Below are 19,156 nucleotides of genomic sequence, written 5' to 3'. Positions count from 1 at the left end.
AATAATAAACCAATAATAATAAGTTGCGGGGCGGGTGCCTTAAAATATATAGGCTACTCTAAGGTGGGCACCCACTGTCGTTATAGGAACCTTCTGCCCTTGATGAACGGAGCGCATTTATCTCTCTCTCTCCCCCCCCCCCCCCCCCCCGAGAAGGACGATCGTAATCACATTGCCTTGCGCTGTGCGTAAAATAGTCTTTTTTTCAGTATGAGGCTATACGCAGCATCTACACAAAGTGCAAAGGGACCCCCCCCCCCAAGGGTCCACATGGGGTGGGGGGGGGGGAGGCACACGGATAGGAGCACAAGCGCTCTCAGACTGTATAGGTGCGAGAATATAGTTGCACACACACACACACACACACACAGACGGACCCCCGTGGACTACCGTGATCCCCAAGGGTCCACGGGGACCCCCCCAGGGGTCCACAGACGGGTCTTCCCGTATGTAGGAAGGCCGCCCGGGGAGCTGGTAGATCTGCTATATTTTCGGTGGGCAAAAGAGGTGACAGCTCTGGAACGCAGGGTCGCCTGGGGACGGCGAAGGGCTCCACGGAACCGGACCGGCAAGGTGCACGCGGTGGTGCCAGGCCCGGGCGCGTGGGCCGATCCCCGGGCACGATGCGCGCGGAAAAAGGCCTGCTGGAACCCCAGAGAACCACTCCACAATACGTATTTTATAATACGTCGGGGCGGCCCCGACGAAATTAAACCGCGGGGCGAATTATACGTCGAAGTATTATAAAATACGTCGGGTATTATAAAATCCGTCGTGGCGGTTTGATCATTTGAATACGTATTTAATAATACGTCGGGACGGCCCAGACGAAATTAAACCGCGGGGCGAATTATTATTTAAGCCACGAAGTATTATTCAATAAGCCACGACGCAAAATGATTCAGTCACAACCTAGGTCGTCCGCCGTGAATGGATTTCGCTGTCTCTCGTCCATGGAGAACTTTAAGCCCTGAATGTCTTATCCCGGGATACCGTAAAAGTGTTCATGTGTGGTGGTGTCCTCTACAGGAGTGCGAATCGGGGTGGGCTGGACCGTGACGACCATGCTGTCCCGACGATTGGGAAAAGGGCGGATGTAAGGCAGCCTGCCTTCAAGCCTGCCTCCTGCCTGCGCCGAGGGCGGGAGGTCAGGTTCTGGGCCCCTGGCCCCATCTTCTACCGCCCCGTCAGTCTGTGAGGCCCCGGCCCCACTTACGCGCTTCCACCTTTTGTTGACCATGAAAGTGTCTATCTTGCGGCAAAACTCACACCATTCCACCAGACTTTCCACGTTGCTCTGGACGGCCTGCCTGTCCTGCACGGCCTTCCGCGCATGGTCCGGGGCCAGGCAATGGACACATTGGCTGTGTGTGTCCATTCCTGACATCAGGTTTTCACAGCCTGGCATGTCGCACAACTTCTGCTCGAGCTTGACAGTTCCTCTACAGAGGCGGCGGGCTGCTGCCTTTGAGACCGTACCAGACCTGCTCATGGCCGTGGGGCGTCTTAAGCTCCTGATAGAGACAGAGAGAGAGAGAGAGAGAGAGAGCGAGACAGTGGGGCGTCTTTGTCCACCAACTGACACAGAGAGAGAGAAAGACAGAGCGTGGGGCGTCTTTATCCACCAACAGAAAGAGAGAGAGAGAGAGAGAGAGAGTGGGGGCGTCTCCGTCCACCGACTGAAACAGAGAGAGAGAGAGAGAGAAAAAGAAAGAGAGCGAGAGAGAGAGAGAGAGAGAGATAATTAAGTGTATTAATTCACAATCAACTACATAACTTTAGTTTAACAGTATATTTGTGACGGGACAACCTGTACGTCTTTTAATTACCTCGGCCTCACAGATCTGTTCAGGGCTCAGATAGGACACCACAGCTGGGACAGCACGCACAGCAGATGAGAATAGAACTGAGAGAGAAATTATAAATTCATTAGACAGGCCCCCTCAATTAGAATATATATATATATATATATATATATATATATATATATATATATATATATATATATATACACACACACACACACACACACACACACACACACACACACACACACACACACACACACACACACACACTTTACGGGAGAGGAAACTATATACAAAGAAAGATAAATGTTATAACAAACAAAATTTAGCATCTTTTAGTCTTTTTTAATTTTTCTATGTAATGTACCAAAAACCGCACATGCATGCACGATCGTGCACGCGTGCTGTCTTTATGTGCATCGCAGCGTAAAATGCGATATTTTAGGATGTTTTGGGGTTGATTAGACCTTCATTTGACTTATTTAATAAAAACACGATGGTAAATAGCATTCTGAACAGCTAAGCTAGCTATTGACTCACTCAGGGTTCAAACTACAACTGGATGATTACGGACTTTGAACCGGAAGTGACTTCGCCACATTTGTCTATTTGTTTAAAAGTCAGCATAATGGTGCGTTCCCGCCAGCTGGTGGCAGTGATGGATATTACACTAGCATGGCGAAAAATAAACATAGTTTGCATATCTATCGCAGAGCTTTCGATTCAAAAAGTCGCCAAAGCTGGCCCAATGCACAATAAGAGGTTATTAAGGGCAGCCATAGGAGGGTTAATTGTAAACTAGCACGCCGAGCGAATGAGTTTTGCTTAACAACCTTCCTAGCAAGCCAGTTGCATGGCTAGGCCTACTCTGCGCTGCTAGCTAGCAAATTATTATTGCCCCGACGCGCCATGCTCATATGATAATTAATATATTATTCTATGTCGCCAGCTCGAGGAGTAATGCGCGACGTAGGTGTGTCGCAACTCGAGGTTATAGTTTCTTGTATAGCAACTGCTAGCTAGCGTGGTGTTAGCATTGGCTGCTGTTGTGCTACAGGGCCTAACGCAGAGAATGCATAGCTAGTATTGGTATATGTTTTGCTTGCGTTTGAACAATATTGGAAATTTAGATTCAGATAACAGATGACAGTTAGAAACGTAAAGCATTTCGTCCTTACCTTAGCTAAATTCTGTAATTCTGTGATTGACGGACGGATTCTGTGGTTGACGGAGTTGACGGCGAAGTTCGGTCGGTCGGAAAATGGATGACTGTCTCGATGTCCCCCCCACCCCACCAAGTGAAGATTCTAAGCCTACGGCCTTCAGCCAATCAGAGTGGGTCATGTGACTCATGTTGCCCATGTAGCCACAGCCACAGCCAATCAGATTTATCTTCACTAGTTGCTCGTTTATGCTTCTAAAACTGCTGTTGTTGCATGTTGTTATTATTAAATAAGTTTGAGAAGCACTGATTCAGATTGTAATATGGTATAAAAACTCTGTTTCGGCAGAGTAATAACCTACTCCACTCGTTAGTGTGTAAACAAATAATATAACATTAATATATTACCAAGTATTAAGCAATAACAATCACCTTATGCCTTTGGACATTCAATATCCTTGCGTGATCCTGTATCCGGTAGTTGGGAATTGGACGTGATAGTCTGCTATTTCCCTTCTTAGATCATTGTCCGTAATGTCTGTGTAATTTTCCTTGATTTTTAATCCATACTGTGTCATACGTCGTCTGATGGTTCTGACACTCACGTCTAACATGCTGGCAATTTGTGGAACACTGAAATGAGACTCTATGAGGTACCGAAGCTGTTCTTCTGGTATGTGGAATGCCTGTCTGCCGTTTTCATTTGTGTGAAATGTCAGACATCTGAAAGCATTTGCATTGTATTTCAATAGATCTAAGGCTTCACACAATTTTCTAAATATCTGTTCAGCGTTTTGTAGGACTGGAAGGCCTGACAGCAACTTCAGAATGTTTTCAACAATGGCCATGGCTTGTTCGTTGCTTTCCATTTCCAGTGGAGCTGGTTGTTCACTAGATTTTCGGCCAACTGAGTCCAGTACATCGGCCACTATATCCAATATGTTTTGGCCATCAGGAATATGTGGTCTGAAATGATGGAGGGGGCAAAAAGAAGGGGAGGAAAAAAGGAAAAGGGATTAATTACATGCTTCTCTATGGTCCTTAATAAATAACTTCCCCATTCTGGTGTTAATTATTCGATTAGATGTTAATGATATTGTTAAAATATATAGTAAAACACATCATAACTTCAACCCGGGCTAACTCATTAATTCATGGGTGTTAAATAGCGGATGTGGTTCACAAAGTTACAACTGGGAACTATATTGTCAGGATAAAACAGTAACCCAAAATATCAGATCGGTAAGTTCACAAAACTGCGAACAGTGAGAGCTTGTAGTTTGGCAATTTTACTAAAAAGATATTTGTTTACAAGACCAGACCAAGTACAGAGCTTAATGTCTACTTTACTTCAAGTATTGTTTTTCCAAGCAAGCTCATTACTATTATTGTTTGTTATACGCAAAAATGTTACCAAAGAATTCGGTGACTTCGGTCTGAGCATGCACAAAATGGCGCCGTCCGTGGACATTATAGAGATGTTTGTGTTTATAAGACGATTTATAAGTGGATTTTATTGTTTATAAAGTATGATAAAGTAGGATGGTGGTGTCCAAATTGGTGACAAAATGGTGGTGTCCTGTGGATTTGTAAAATACTCGCGGTAAAAAAGTCCATAGCACCATTACATTGACCAAATTCCCCAAACAAATAACATTAAACACGAAAATAACACCGACTATCAGCAACTTAATGACCTATTAAAACTTAACATTATTAAGTCACGGAATGAATTTGTCTTTGTATTACAAAGAAATCAATTTTACCTGCTTGCCATTGTTTGATGATGCACAGACACGTTTCTCTGGCTGTTTCACCTCACCAACTTCAGCTCAGCTTCTCCGAAGAAAAATGGATGCATAATATTCAAAGCTCTTTTAACTTCCTGCCTGCTGACCGGCGTTTACGACTATTGCCCCTTGGGTGCATAGCGCCACTTACTGTTCGGGAGTAGGCCTATGTATTTTTTCATCACATCAGATTTTACAGAGGCCAGTTTCGAATTGCAGCCATCCGTAGGTGCCCTTTGAGAGCGGTTTTGAAGGAGTCAAGGGATTCACATGTCTTAATGACTGTTGGTAGGGCGTTCCACATTTTGGTGGGTGTGGACTTCGTTTACATTAAGGAAGTATTTAGACAGGTACATGGGTATCTTGGTGGTGTATCGAATCTTGTGGACCAGACCGATTGCAAGATGCTGTACTCTGTCGTCGACCCTAAGCCATCCCAGCCTGTTAAAGTGGGCAGGGGTGAGGTGGGTTCGGGGGGGGGGGGGGGGGGTGAGGCCAAGAAGGAGCCTGACCAGTTTGTTTTGGGAGGTCTGGAGCCTTGTTTTAAGGGCCTTTGAGGTGATGTGGTACCAAGAGGTGGATGCATAGTCAAAGAAACCTTGTACGAGGGCTCCAGGAGTAGGCCTATACTATACTCATTAAGTGTTAGCTTTTTTAAGATGACATCCCCTTGCACACCAATCATGATGACATATAAGAGACAGACAGATATACACAACTATACAGTTGTGTACAACTATACAGAATGTCATACAATCAGCTTACAGGTTGCTGGTATGAAGTGTGAGAAAAAAATATATATACAAGAGAAGGAAAAGGAGTAGGGGGGGGGGGGGGTTAAAAATTAGACAGGGGCCATTTTCGAATTGCAGCCTCCTGAAGCTGTATTTTTAGGGCAGTTTTGAAAGTGAGTAGGTATAAACTATATGTGACAGTGCTGAAAACAGGGCATTTAAAGTTGGACACATTCATAATATCATTTTGGACTGCAAGATGAAGCAAGGAATGGTACCACAGGCAAGTTATAAATTTTATAAGCATCTTTCAGGTGGGAATATATGCTCTATGGACATTATAGCTATAATAGCCTATATGACTGTCAGTCCATATTGTAAAATAGCGTTTATGTTTATTCATTTGTAATTTGTATGTCAATAGTCATATTTCTTCATATATAATTATATATTATGTACAATATTCGAATATATTTGAATACTAGAAACAACATTTCAAGATTTTTTTCTGGGTGACTGAAGCTCGCCAAGTCTGTGCAGCGTTTGAGCCACAGACCTCTATTTGATGACATTAAGCCGCTCAGAAGGGTCCATTGGGTTACATGTGAGCCAGGTCTCCCCATTGACTTTCAATGGGGTATTTTGTCTTGGTTTATTGCGCATTACGTTGCCACCAATATTCTAATGCTAACATGCTAACAACCTAATACTAACATGCTAACATTTTAATGCTAACATGCTAATGCTAACATGCTAATGCTAACATGCTAATGCTAACATGCTAACATGCTAATGCTAACATGCTAATGCTAACATGCTAATGCTAACATGCTAATGCTAACATGCTAATGCTAACATGCTAATGCTATCATGCTAACATGCTAATGCTAAGATGTCTGAGCTGTAAGGGTCCATTTGGTTTCGTTCAGGGGGGCGGCCCGGTTTCGGCGAGCCGCCCTGCTTCTGAAACGGTCGAGAAATGACAGAGTTACGTGTTTCCCCGATTTTCCACATTGACTTTCAATGTGTGTGTGTGCGTGCACATGTGTGCATGTGCGTGCATGTGCGTTCGTGTGTGCGCGTGTTTGAGAGTTGGTCAACTTGACCTTGAATCATTAACAAAGTATCTATTTCACCTGAGCTAGGGCTAGTCTATGCAAATGCAAACACTATTTAAAGTTAAAACCACACTGACTCAGTGAGAGAACTTATGTCTATCGCAAAAAGTAAACGTCAAATGCGATTTTTGTTTTCGCCGTGAGTGACCAGAGACATTGAGGTACGCCATGTGCGATCGTGGTATTGGTACGATAAAAAACGTGGTTATGAGAGCGAGTTAAGAAATTCTGTTTGTGATGAAAAAATTGCTGACTCATTCATGCATTTAACATGAAGTTGTATGACACATTATGATGGTACACCTGTCGCTTTCAGGGCTGTAGTTCACGTTCCGTATGAATCTGGGCTGTGGTTGTGACATTGGGTGAAAGAGGACGAGTGTGGCTACAAAATTACCGAAACCCATGCGTGTAAAGTTAATATTTTGGCCGTGATGACGATTTGTTCGGAGAATTTCGCTACAGTCTTCACAATGTCTTGTCCCTCTGACCCGCTCTCTCTCTGGCCGTGCGACACTCTAAATCGAGATTTTTGCTCAGACCACACACACTTTGAAGTGCGGTAGCGGGCAAACCGTGCAACGTATTCGAATTCCGTCTGAACCACAACAAAGTCGATGGCCTCGTGTGCTGTTTGAGGTTTAAATCGTGTTTCTACGTAACATTATGCCAGAGCAATGTGGCTCCAAAGTAACGTGTCGTTTTCTGTTTTTACCCGCGTTTCCCCATTGACTTTGCATGGGGCATTTTTCGCGTCGTTTATTGCGAATTACGTCGGCACGGTAACCCGAAACGGAAAGAAAAGCACAAGCACACCATTCCCGGCCGAGCCGCACGTTTCGATGTATATATTGTGGGGCTTTGGTAAACCGTGCGGCCGGCCATAGACGTCAAAGTTTCGCGTCTTGATTATTTATGCGATTAAGTATTGGTTGCGGATTTCAACCTGTGTTTCTGCCATTGCATGGCAGGCACCCAGAAGGCAGGCACCCAGAATAATAATAATCAAGACACGAAACTTTGACGTCTATGGCCGGCCGCACGGTTTACCAAAGCCCCACAATATATACATCGAAACGTGCGGCTCGGCCGGGAATGGTGTGCTTGTGCTTTTCTTTCCGTTTCGGGTTACCGTGCCGACGTAATTCGCAATAAACGACGCGAAAAATGCCCTATGCAAAGTCAATGGGGAAACGTGGGTAAAAACAGAAAACGACACGTTACTTTGGAGCCACATTGCTCTGGCATACTGTTACGTAGAAACACGATTTAAACCTCAAACAGCACACGAGGCCATCGACTTTATTGTGGTTCAGACGGAATTCGAATGCGTTGCACGGTTTGCCCGCTATCTCAGTTCAAAGTGTGTGTGGTCTGAGCAAAAATCTCGACTCGCAGTGTCGCACGGCCAGAGAGAGAGCGGGTCAGAGGGAGAAGCCAATGTGAAAACTGTAGCGAAATTCTCCGAACAAATCGTCCTCACAGCCAAAATATTAACTTTACACACATGGGTTTCGGTAATTTTGTAGCCACACTCGTCTTCTTTCACCCAATGTCACAACCACAGCCCAGATTCATAGGGTACGTGAACTACAGCCCTGAAAGCGACAGGTGTACCATCATAATGTGTCATAGAACTTCATGTTAACTGCTTGAATGAGTCAGCAATTTTTTCATCACAAACACAATTTCTTAACTCGCTCTTATAACCACGTTTTTTATCGTACCAATAGCACAATCGCACACGGTGTACCTTAATGTCTCGGGTCACTCACGGCGAAAACAAAAATCGCATTCGACTTTTACTTTTTGCGCTAGAGCAATTTGTTCGGACCGTATGTCTGAACAAATTCTCTCATTGAGTCAGTGTGTTTTTTACTTTCAATAGTGGGTGCATTTGCATAGCGTAGCCCAGCTGAAAATGATACATTGTTAATGATTCAAGGTGAAGTTGAACACCTCTCACACACGCACGCACATGCACACATGTGCACGCACACACACACACACACATTGAAAGTCAATGGAGACAATTGGGGAAACACGTAACTCTGTCATTTCTCAACCGTTTCAGACGCGGGGTGGCTCGCCAGAACCGGGTTGCCCCCCTGAGCGCACACACACACGCACGCGCACGCACACACACAAACCCTGTCTTCCTATTGGCTGGCCTTTACACAGCTCCAACTATTGCTTACAACATGCTACAGCCTCAAACTTTGGTACATGGACGTAGACCATCAAGAGGAACAAGCTGTAATGGCTTAATTGCTTAAGCCCCGCCCCTCTGTATTCCTATTGGCTGGCCTTTACACAGCTATAACTTTTGTTTGCAACATGCTACAGTCTTGAAACTTGCTCCATGCACTTAGACCAAGTTGACCACCACTCGCGCACAAACGAACGCACATGCACACATGTGCACGCACACACACACATTGAAAGTCAATGGAGAAAATCGGGGAAACACGTAACTGTCATTTCTCGACCGTTTCAGAAGCAGGGCGGCTCGCCAGAACCGGGCCGCCCCCCTTAACAAAACCAAATGGACCCTTACCACTCAGACATCTATGCATTAGCATGTTAGCATGATAGCATTAGCATGTTAGCATTAACATGTTAGCATGTTAGCATTAGCATGTTAGCATGATAGCATGTTATCATTAGCATGTTAGAATGTTAGCATGTTAGCATTAGCATGTTAGCATATTAGCATGTTAGCATTAGCATGTTAGCATTAGCATGTTAGCATTAGCATGTTAGCATTAGCATATTAGCATTAGCATGTTAGCATTAGCATGTTAGCATGTTAGCATTAGCATGTTAGCATTAGCATGATAGCATTAGCATGTTAGCATGTTAGCATGATAGCATTAGCATGATAACATTAGCATGTTAGCATGTTAGCATTAGAATGTTAGCATAATAGCATTAACATGTTAGCATGATAGCATTAGCATGTTAGCATTAGCATGTTTGCATGATATCATTAACATGTTAGCATGATAGCATTAGCATGTTAGCATTAGCATGTTAGCATGATAGCATTAGCATGTTAGCATGATAGCATTAGCATGTTAGCATGTTAGCATTTTAGCTTGATATCATGTTAGCATTAACATGTTAGCATTAGCATGTTAGCATTAAAATGTTAGCATGTTAGCATGTTAATATTGGCATGTTAGCATTAGAGTGTTGGTGGCAACGTAATGCACAATAAACTAAGACAAAATACCCCATTGGAAGTCAATGGGGAGACCTCCTGGCTCACATGTAACCAAATGGACCCTTCTGAGAGTCTAAATGTCATCAAATGTTGGTCCGTGGCTCAAATGCTGCACAGACTTGGCGAGCTTCAGGCACCCAGTAAAATTTCTTGAAATTTTGTTTCTAGTTGTTTTACCTGTTTCTCTAACGGCTGAAACGGTTTGAAATTGTTGAATTGGACCAATTGACTCCCGCACCAATCAGCGCTCAGAATGTCAGTTTGGTATCTTACGAACACACATTGCACTACACAGGTCTTCGAAGAGAAACTTCTGCAGGTATGTCTGGTTTGATGCAATAATGTTTATTTACTACACCGTATGCAAAAACATGCCTTTTGTTTCATGTATTATCAGAATACCCCCACCCTGACAAGCACCTGGAATTGTAGGCATTACATTTAGTTTGACTCGCTTCCACAGATAGCCAGATAGCCATAGCCATAGCCATTTTTTCAGGTCATCACAAACCATTTTTTCTCTGGTGCCATTTTTAGCCAGAGTTCTGTTCATGGTGACAGACAAATGCTTGCAATGGATTCAGAATGGGGTATAACTCATAGTTTATTTTAGTACAGCCCCCTAATATGCAAAACTAACTAGTTAGTTTTGCAATTTAGTAGTTAGTTACTTAGTTACTTTTCCAAAAAAAAATCCCGTTATTATAATGTGTCCCTGTTCATTCTGTTGGCAAGATTTAAAAAATAATAAAGCCCCGACTGCCTGCAGAGTTTATTTCTCCTGCCTTCTGTGTGATGTATCCTTCCAAGCCCACTATACCATGTACTATACATCCTGCGTCTACTACATCCTGTAGTTCACTTAAGAAATAAAAGTATTGTTACATGCAGCTTTTATTTTGAAGAGGAAGAGGAAGTTGTTTCGGTTGTAGCCAGCTACCATGACAGTGGTAGTGGTGCCGGGTGGTAGTGTAATAACTAGAAACAAAATTTCAAGAATTATTTCTGGGTGCCTGAAGCTCGCCAAGTCTGTGCAGCATTTGAGCCACGGACCACCATTTGATGACTTTTAGCCTCTCAGAAGGGTCCATTTGGTTACATGTGAGCCAGGTCTCCCCATTGACTTTCAATGGGGTATTTTGTCTTAGTTTATTGCGCATTACGTTGCCACCAACATTCTAATGCTAACATGCTAATACTAACATGCTAACATGCTAGCATGCTAACATTTTAATGCTAACATGCTAATGCTAAAATGTTAATGCTAACATGCTAATGCTAACATGATATCATGCTAAAATGCTAACATGCTGCTAACATGCTAATGCCTAACATGCTAATGCTAAAATGCTAACATGCTGCTAACATGCTAACATGCTAATGCTATATCATGCTAACATGCTAATGCTAACATGCTAATATTATCATGCTAAAGTGCTAATGCTAACATGCTAATACTAACATGTTAATATGCTAACATGCTAATATGCTAACATGCTAATGCTAACATGCTAATGCTAAGACATCTGAGCTGTAAGGGTCCAATTGGTTTTGTTCAGGGGGCGGCCCGGTTCCGGCGAGCCGCCTCGCTTCTGAAACGGTCGAGAAATGACAGTTACGTGTTTCCCCGATTTTTTTCATTGACTTTCAATGTGTGAGTGTGCGTGCACATTTGTGCATGTGCGTGCGTTCGTGTGTGCACGTGTGTGAGGTGGTCAACTTGACCTTGAATCATTAACAAAGTATCATTTTCAGCTGGGTTAGTCTATGCGAATGCAACCACTATTGAAAGTTAAAAGCACACTGACTCAGTGAGAGAACGTATGTCCGAACAAATTGCTCTATCTAAAAAGTAAAAGTCAAATGCGATTTTTGTTTTCGCCGTGAATTGAGGTACGCCATGTGCGATCGTGGTATTGGTACGATAAAAAACGTACTTATGAGAGCGAGTTAAGAAATTGTGTTTGTGATGAAAAAATGGCTGACTCATTCAGGCAGTTAACATGGAGTTATATGACACATTATGATGGTACACCTGTCGCTTTCAGGGCTGTAGTTCACGTACCGTATGAATATGGGCTGTGGTTGTGACATTGGGTGAAAGAGGACGAGTGTGGCTACAAAATTACCGAAACCCATGCGTGTAAAGTTAATATTTTGGCCGTGAGGACGATTTGTTTGGAGAATTTCGCTACAGTCTTCACAGTGGCTTGTCCCTCTGACCCGGTCTCTCTCTGGGCGTGCGACACTCTAAGTCGAGATTTTTGCTCAGACCAAACACACTTTGAACTGCGATAGCGGGCAAACCGTGCAACATATTCGAATTCCATCTGAACCACAACAAAGTCGATGGCCTCGTGTGCTGTTTGAGGTTTAAATCGTGTTTCCACGTAACAGTATGCCAGAGCAATGTGGCTCCAAAGTAACGTGTCGTTTTCTGTTTTTACCCGCGTTTCCCCATTGACTTTGCATGGGGCATTTTTCGCGTTGTTTATTGCGAATTACGTCGGCACGGTAACCAGAAACGGAAAGAAAAGCACAAGCACACCATTCCCAGCCGAGCCGCACGTTTCGATGTATATATTGTGGGGCTTTGGTAAACCGTGCGGCCGGCCATAGACGTCAAAGTTTCGTGTCTTGAGGACGATTATTATTAAGTATGTGTTGCGGATTTCAACCTGTGTTTCTGCCATTGCATGGCAGAAAAACCCTTCTGTTGTAAACAGTGTGGAAAGAGGACGATTATTATTAAGTATGTGTTGCGGATTTCAACCTGTGTTTCTGCCATTGCATGGCAGAAAAACCCTTCTGTTGTAAACAGTGTGGAAAGAGTTTCACAATGTTAGGTAACCTGAAGGCACACCAGCATATCCACACTGGAGAAAAACCCTTCTGTTTTAAACAGTGTGACAAGAGTTTCTCTGTGTTAGATAGCCTCAAGACACACCAGCGTATCCACACTGGAGAAAAACCCTTCTGTTGTAAACGGTGTGGAAAGAGTTTCTCTGTGTTACATAGCCTTAAGACAGCGTATCTACACAGGGGAGAGGCCTTTCGTCTGTAAGCACTGTGACAAGAGCTTCAATCAGTTAGGCAATCTCAAGAGCCACCAGCGTATCCACACTGGAGAAAAAACTTTTCTGTTGTAAACAGTGTGACAAGATTGATCAGAACGTCGATGTTAGCAGCTCATTACTGAATCGTCGCTACCTCGCGGTTACAATATCCTCGCGGTTCTGATGACTTTTAAAGTCACGAGGCTCACATTAGCTATACGGTGATTTTGCTTCCTGATTTTTTGGGGGAATTGAAAGTGAAGGTTTTTCCTAAAATACCCATGCGTCCGGGCGGCGACAGACTGACTAGTGCCAGAGTCTTTGGTGGTTTCGGAGAGGCTGAATCTCATCCCAGATATTCAGAAGATGAGATTGGAGATGGATTGGAGTAAATCCTGGACACGCCTCAGTGGAGTAAGTCCTTACCTTGGAGAATGGAGAAGAATCCAATCTCCAATCTGGAGCAAGAATCCAATCTTCTTGAGCATGTTTGAATTGAATTGAATTGAGAGAGAGAGAGAGAGAGAGAGAGAGAGAGAGAGAGAGAGAGAGAGCACAACGTTGTGAGCTTGTAGATCGGATATTTTTTCGTAATCCCAATGTGCATCATATTGGTTTGAAGTGATACTGATTACGACTCTGTATCAACACATTTAGCTGGCGACCCCCTGGAGCCCCCTAAAGGACCCCCTGCATGATAGCAAGTCCACAATATGACAATCACAATTTAAAAAACAGTAAAATGTTTACGACACCATTTCAGATCCGTGGCTCAAAACACAGAATAATAATGATTTGCCTTGATATGAAAAGGGCCGAAAACTTTCATTCTTTATTTCTGTTTTGAGCGGTGCCTAACTGCTCCAACGGCTGGCTTGCGTGTGTATGTATGTCCTTCTGTTTAGAGTATGAACAGCTGCAATACCGGTGGCAGCCAGCCAGAGGTGTTTTTGAGCAGCCTGCACCGCTCAGTTCACAAAAGTGTGATTTTTTAACCACCTGCCCCCCCCCCCCCCGTCTTCTTTCCTTTCCTTTTGTGGAAACGATAAAAAATATAGCTGCAAGCAGTTATAAGATGGGGTCAAGCCCAAAAAGAAAAAAAGCTATACGCAAAATAGAAACAGAGATATCATATTGATGACGTCATTATTGCCCAAATATGGAGGGGCGGTGGCCTGCATGCGCACATCGGTGTAGTCAGGCATATGCACGGTAACGGGTTGTGTTGTGAGTGATGTCAGATCAGAACTCTGCTCAATATTATATTCAAACAAAAAAAAATCAATTCTACTTCATTCCACAGAGACCAGGACCTACCCCTTTTAGCTGGCTTTACTCAGTTCTGTGAGAGAAGCAGATAGAAAACATATTAAAGGGAGTCAAAGAGAGGATAAATAAAGTGACCATAAGGAGTCAGAAGAGAGGATAATAGGGAGACAGAGAGAGAAGATTGTCCATTCCCCGACAGAACCTACAATGCCATCACAGTCCATGTATAGATGATGAACCACCACTCCAGGAAGGAGTCTCAATCTTCCCAGGCTAAGGTCCACCGTTCTGGTTGTACATACAGATCGAGCTACGACGACCTCTACTGACAAATGCCCAGAAAGGGACCGATCCCCTCAGAATCCTGTCAGCAAATCACCAGCACTGTAATAACCAGCCAGGAACAAGGAGACGTAGATGGACCTAGATTGTACAGTCATCAACAGTTTACAGAGACTTTGACTCCACCAGGAGAAGTGAAGACACGTCATATGACCTATACAGGAATGAAAACTCACGTCTGTAAACAGTGTGAGAAGAGTTTCAGTCAGATGGGTCACCTGAAGGCACACCAGCGTATCCACACTGGAGAAAAACCCTTCTGTTGTAAACAGTGTGACAAGAGTTTCTGTCAGTCAAGTGATCTGAAGACACACCAGCGTGTCCACACTGGAGAAAAACCCTTCTGTTGTAAACAGTGTGACAAGAGTTTTAGTGAGATGGGTCACCTCATGACACACCAGCGTGTCCACACTGGAGAAAAACCCTTCTGTTGTAAACAGTGTGACAAGAGTTTCTCTGTGTTAGATAGCCTCAAGACACACCAGCGTGTCCACACTGGAGAAAAACCCTTCTGTTGTAAACAGTGTGGAGAGAGTTTCTCTGTGTTAGATAGCCTTAAGACACACCAGCGTATCCACACACGGGAGAGGCCTTTCGTCTGTAAGCACTGTGACAAGAGCTTCAATCAGTTAGGCCATCTCAAGAGCCACCAGCGTATCCACACTGGAGAAAAAACTTTTCTGTTGTAAACAGTGTGACAAGATTGATCAGAACGTCGATGTTAGCGGCTCATTACTGAATCGTCACTACCTCACGGTTACAATATCCTCGCGGTTCTGATGACTTTTAAAGTTACGATGCTCACATTAGCTATACGGTGATTTTGCTTCCTGATTTTTTGGGGGAATTGAAAGTGAAGGTTTTCCTAAAATACCCATGCGTCCGTAGTCTTTGGTGGTTTCTGAAAGGCTGAATCTCATCCCATGGTGGTCCGTGGCTCAAACACAGAATAATAACTAGAAACAAAATTTCAAGAAATTTTACTGGGTGCCTGAAGCTCGCCAAGTCTGTGCAGCATTTGAGCCCTGTTTTAATGCTAACATGCTAATATGCTAACATGCTAATATGCTAACATGCTAATGCTAACATGCTAATGCTAACATGCTAATGCTAACATGCTAACATGCTAATATGCTAACATGCTAACATGCTAATCCTAACATGCTAATACTATTATGATAACATGCTAATGCTAACATGCTGCTAACATGCTAACATGCTAATGCTATCATGCTAATGCTATCATGCTAACATGCTAATGCTATCATGCTAATGCTAACATGCTAACATGCTAATATGCTAACATGCTAATCCTAACATGCTAATACTATTATGCTAACATGCTAATGCTAACATGCTGCTAACATGCTAACATGCTAATGCTATCATGCTAATGCTATCATGCTAACATGCTAATGCTATCATGCTAACATGCTAATGCTAACATGCTGCTAACATGCTAACATGCTAATGCTATCATGCTATCATGCTAACATGCTGATGCTAACATGCTTATGTTAACATGCTAATATGCTAACATGCTATGCTAACATGCTAATGCTAATATGCTAACATGCTAATGCTAACATGCTAATGCTATCATGCTAACATGCTAATGCTAACATGCTAATGCTAATATGCTAATGCTAACATGCTAATATGCTAACATGCTAATATGCTAACATGCTAACATGCTAATATGCTAACATGCTAATGCTAATATGCTAACATGCTAATGCTAAGATGTCTGAGCTGTAAGCGTCCATTTGGTTTCGTTCAGGGGGGCGGCCCGGTTCCGGCGAGCCGCCCTGCTTCTGAAACGGTCGAGAAATGACAGAGCTACGTGTTTCCCCGATTTTCTCCATTGACTTTCAATGTGTGTGTGTGCGTGCACATGTGTGCATGTGCGTGCATGTGCGTTCTTGTGTGCGTGTGTTTGAGAGGTGGTCAACTTGACCTTGAATCATTAACAAAGTATCAATTTCACCTGGGCTAGGGCTAGTCTATGCGAATGCAAACACTATTGAAAGTTAAAACCACACTGACTCAGTGAGAGAACGTATGTCCAGATATATATATTCTGTCCAGTCCTACATGTATAGGCTGGCGATTGTGGCGACTTATATTCGTTATCGTTAATAAAGAGAGAGCTGTAAAGGGGATATTGTCTATGGTCAGTTCATGGTGTGTATCATTCTTGTTTTTAACCAGGCCGTGATAATGCGGCGCAATGGCGGTAGGCAGTAGCCTAATACAATGTAACCAACTTGCGCAAGCATAAAAAAATGGGTTTTAATTGTCTGGTAACGGAAAATAACAGAAAATAATCTAACTTGTTACTTTTCTCAGAAGGTAATCTGTAACGGTAAGGGATTCTTTTTATGGGCAGTAATCCAGTAACCTAACGACGTTACTTTAGAAAGTAACGATGCCCAACACTGCTAATATGTCTCTCTCTCTTCCAGAAATGCAGGCAGCCAACCTACTTGGAGAAATTGCTGGGGTTGTTAAGGCATCAGCAGCCCAGCTCGAGTACAACCCAAGTCAGTTTGTCCAGACTGTTCGAGCCCGCACGCAAGAACCGACGGCTGCAAACCCTTGCAGCTCGCAGCCAAATATCAGTTGCATGGGCTCACGAATTCTGCTGCCTCATGCAGCCAGGACAGAAGACCAAGCCGACACCAGTGGAATCTGAATGGCTGAAACGACGAGGTCTTGGGAAAAAACATAATCACGTTCACAGGAGACAGTTCACACATGGAGTTCGTCCATGTTCTGTATTCAGCCTTCCCCCCACTAGAGTTTGGGGGGGGGGGTCAAGTTATACAAAGCCAACAGAGCCGGTGAATTGGTAGACATTCAAATGCCACCGGGAGGTTACAGTGTCTCTTTCCTGCGTTGCGATAGTGAGCTAAATCGGGCTGTCGCATACATAGTCCCAATTCAACAGAGGCTTGAGCCGGAGGTGATACAGGGGCCTGTGGTTGGTGAGGAACAGGTAATTGCTTATTGTTTACATGTGGTTGAACGCATACAACTCTAACAAACTGGATATGAAATCATAATGACTTCATATAAGAAATGTCAATGATGAACAATTATTTAAATTCTGGTCACAATTGGGCTAAAATGGTAGTATACCCTCAATTCTTAATGTTGTCTCCCAAAGTTTCTTTCTAGTGCACCAAGGGCTGTATTTTGCGTGTCTTAAGTACCAGGTCTTATTCCCTAACTTGAGTAAACTAAAGACCTGGAGGCGTGATCAATGCTCTTTGGCCACTCAGAATAGCCAAATGGCATTGATCACGCCTCCAGGTCTTTAGTTTACTCAAGTTAGGGAATAAGACCTGGTACTTAAGACACGCAAAATACAGCCCCAAGTCTCATACAAAAACGAAAAGGAATGATTACTTATTGTATTGACCCTAAACCTGTTTGATCATTTAATCATTTCACCTTAATTGACTGTTTTATAAAACTTCTGCTCCACTGAGGGGGAGGCATACTATCATCCGACAGAGCATTGCTCCGAGGTGCGCTGCGGGTCGGGAGAGGGTTGCGGTTAGGTTTAGGTGTCTGCCCCGGCCCCGGGGGAGGTTAGGGTTAGGGTGAGGGAGGAGGTAGGTTGTCGTTCGGACCAATGCTCCGTCGGATGAAAGTACTGCACTCCCACTGAGGTCGTGAAGGAGATGTGTCTGAAGTGCCAGCAGCAAATTCCGCTGCAGTTTTTGGACATCCATGTGGTGTCCTGTGTAACTGGGTACGTAATTTATTTTTATTTGTGTGCTTTAGTCTGTGCCATAGCTGGAAAATAAATGTTTAATTACATTTCTGTCTGTCTGTTTTTGTACAGCTCACCTGCGCACACAGAGGAGATATGTGAGACACCACCTGCTGTACCATCTGTGTACGTACACAATCTAGTCAGTGGGCATGGTAGAATCTTTTTTAAAGTTTCTTTAGAGATTTTTAATCCCAATAGATTAGTGAACATTATGTTGTTGCATTGGCATGAACATGAGACCTTGATCACTTTAGCATTCAATATTTGCTGTGGCCCTAGTCAGCTGGTAACTAACATATGAAAAGCAGACAAAATGGCCCTACGGATTTCTGACTCAAACATGCTGCTGTGTTGTAGAAGTTTTTTTTTTTTTTAATCACTGCTTGGTGGGAGGCGTACTATCATCCGACAGAGCATTGCTCCGAAGGAGCAATGCTCCGAGGTGCGCTGCGGGTCGGGAGAGGGTTGCGGTTAGGTTTAGGTGTCTGCCCCGGGGGAGGTTAGGGTTAGGGTGAGGGAGGAGGTAGGTTGTCGTTCGGACCAATGCTCCGTCGGATGAAAGGCATGCACTCCTGCTTGGTCTGCATGTGTTGATCCGAAAAGTCTTGTTTGCGGTTGACGAAGAGTTGTTAAATAGCTGTTTAACCCGGATAATTGTGTATGTTTTGACAGCAACACAGTCCAACTTCGAGTGGGAGTGCTTCTGGAACCGGGTCTGAAAGTGTACTCTCATAAGCACTGTATTTGAATCTCTTTCAACACACACACACACGCACACGCACACGCGCACGCACACACACACACACACACACACACACACACACACACACACACACACACACACACACACACACACACACACACACA

The sequence above is a fragment of the Protomyctophum parallelum genome (assembly GCF_964188405.1).
Source record: "Protomyctophum parallelum genome assembly, chromosome: 3".
Taxonomy (NCBI): domain Eukaryota; kingdom Metazoa; phylum Chordata; class Actinopteri; order Myctophiformes; family Myctophidae; genus Protomyctophum; species Protomyctophum parallelum.
The sequence above is the reverse complement of the archived record's forward strand: the minus strand, read 5'-3'. Positions refer to the sequence as shown.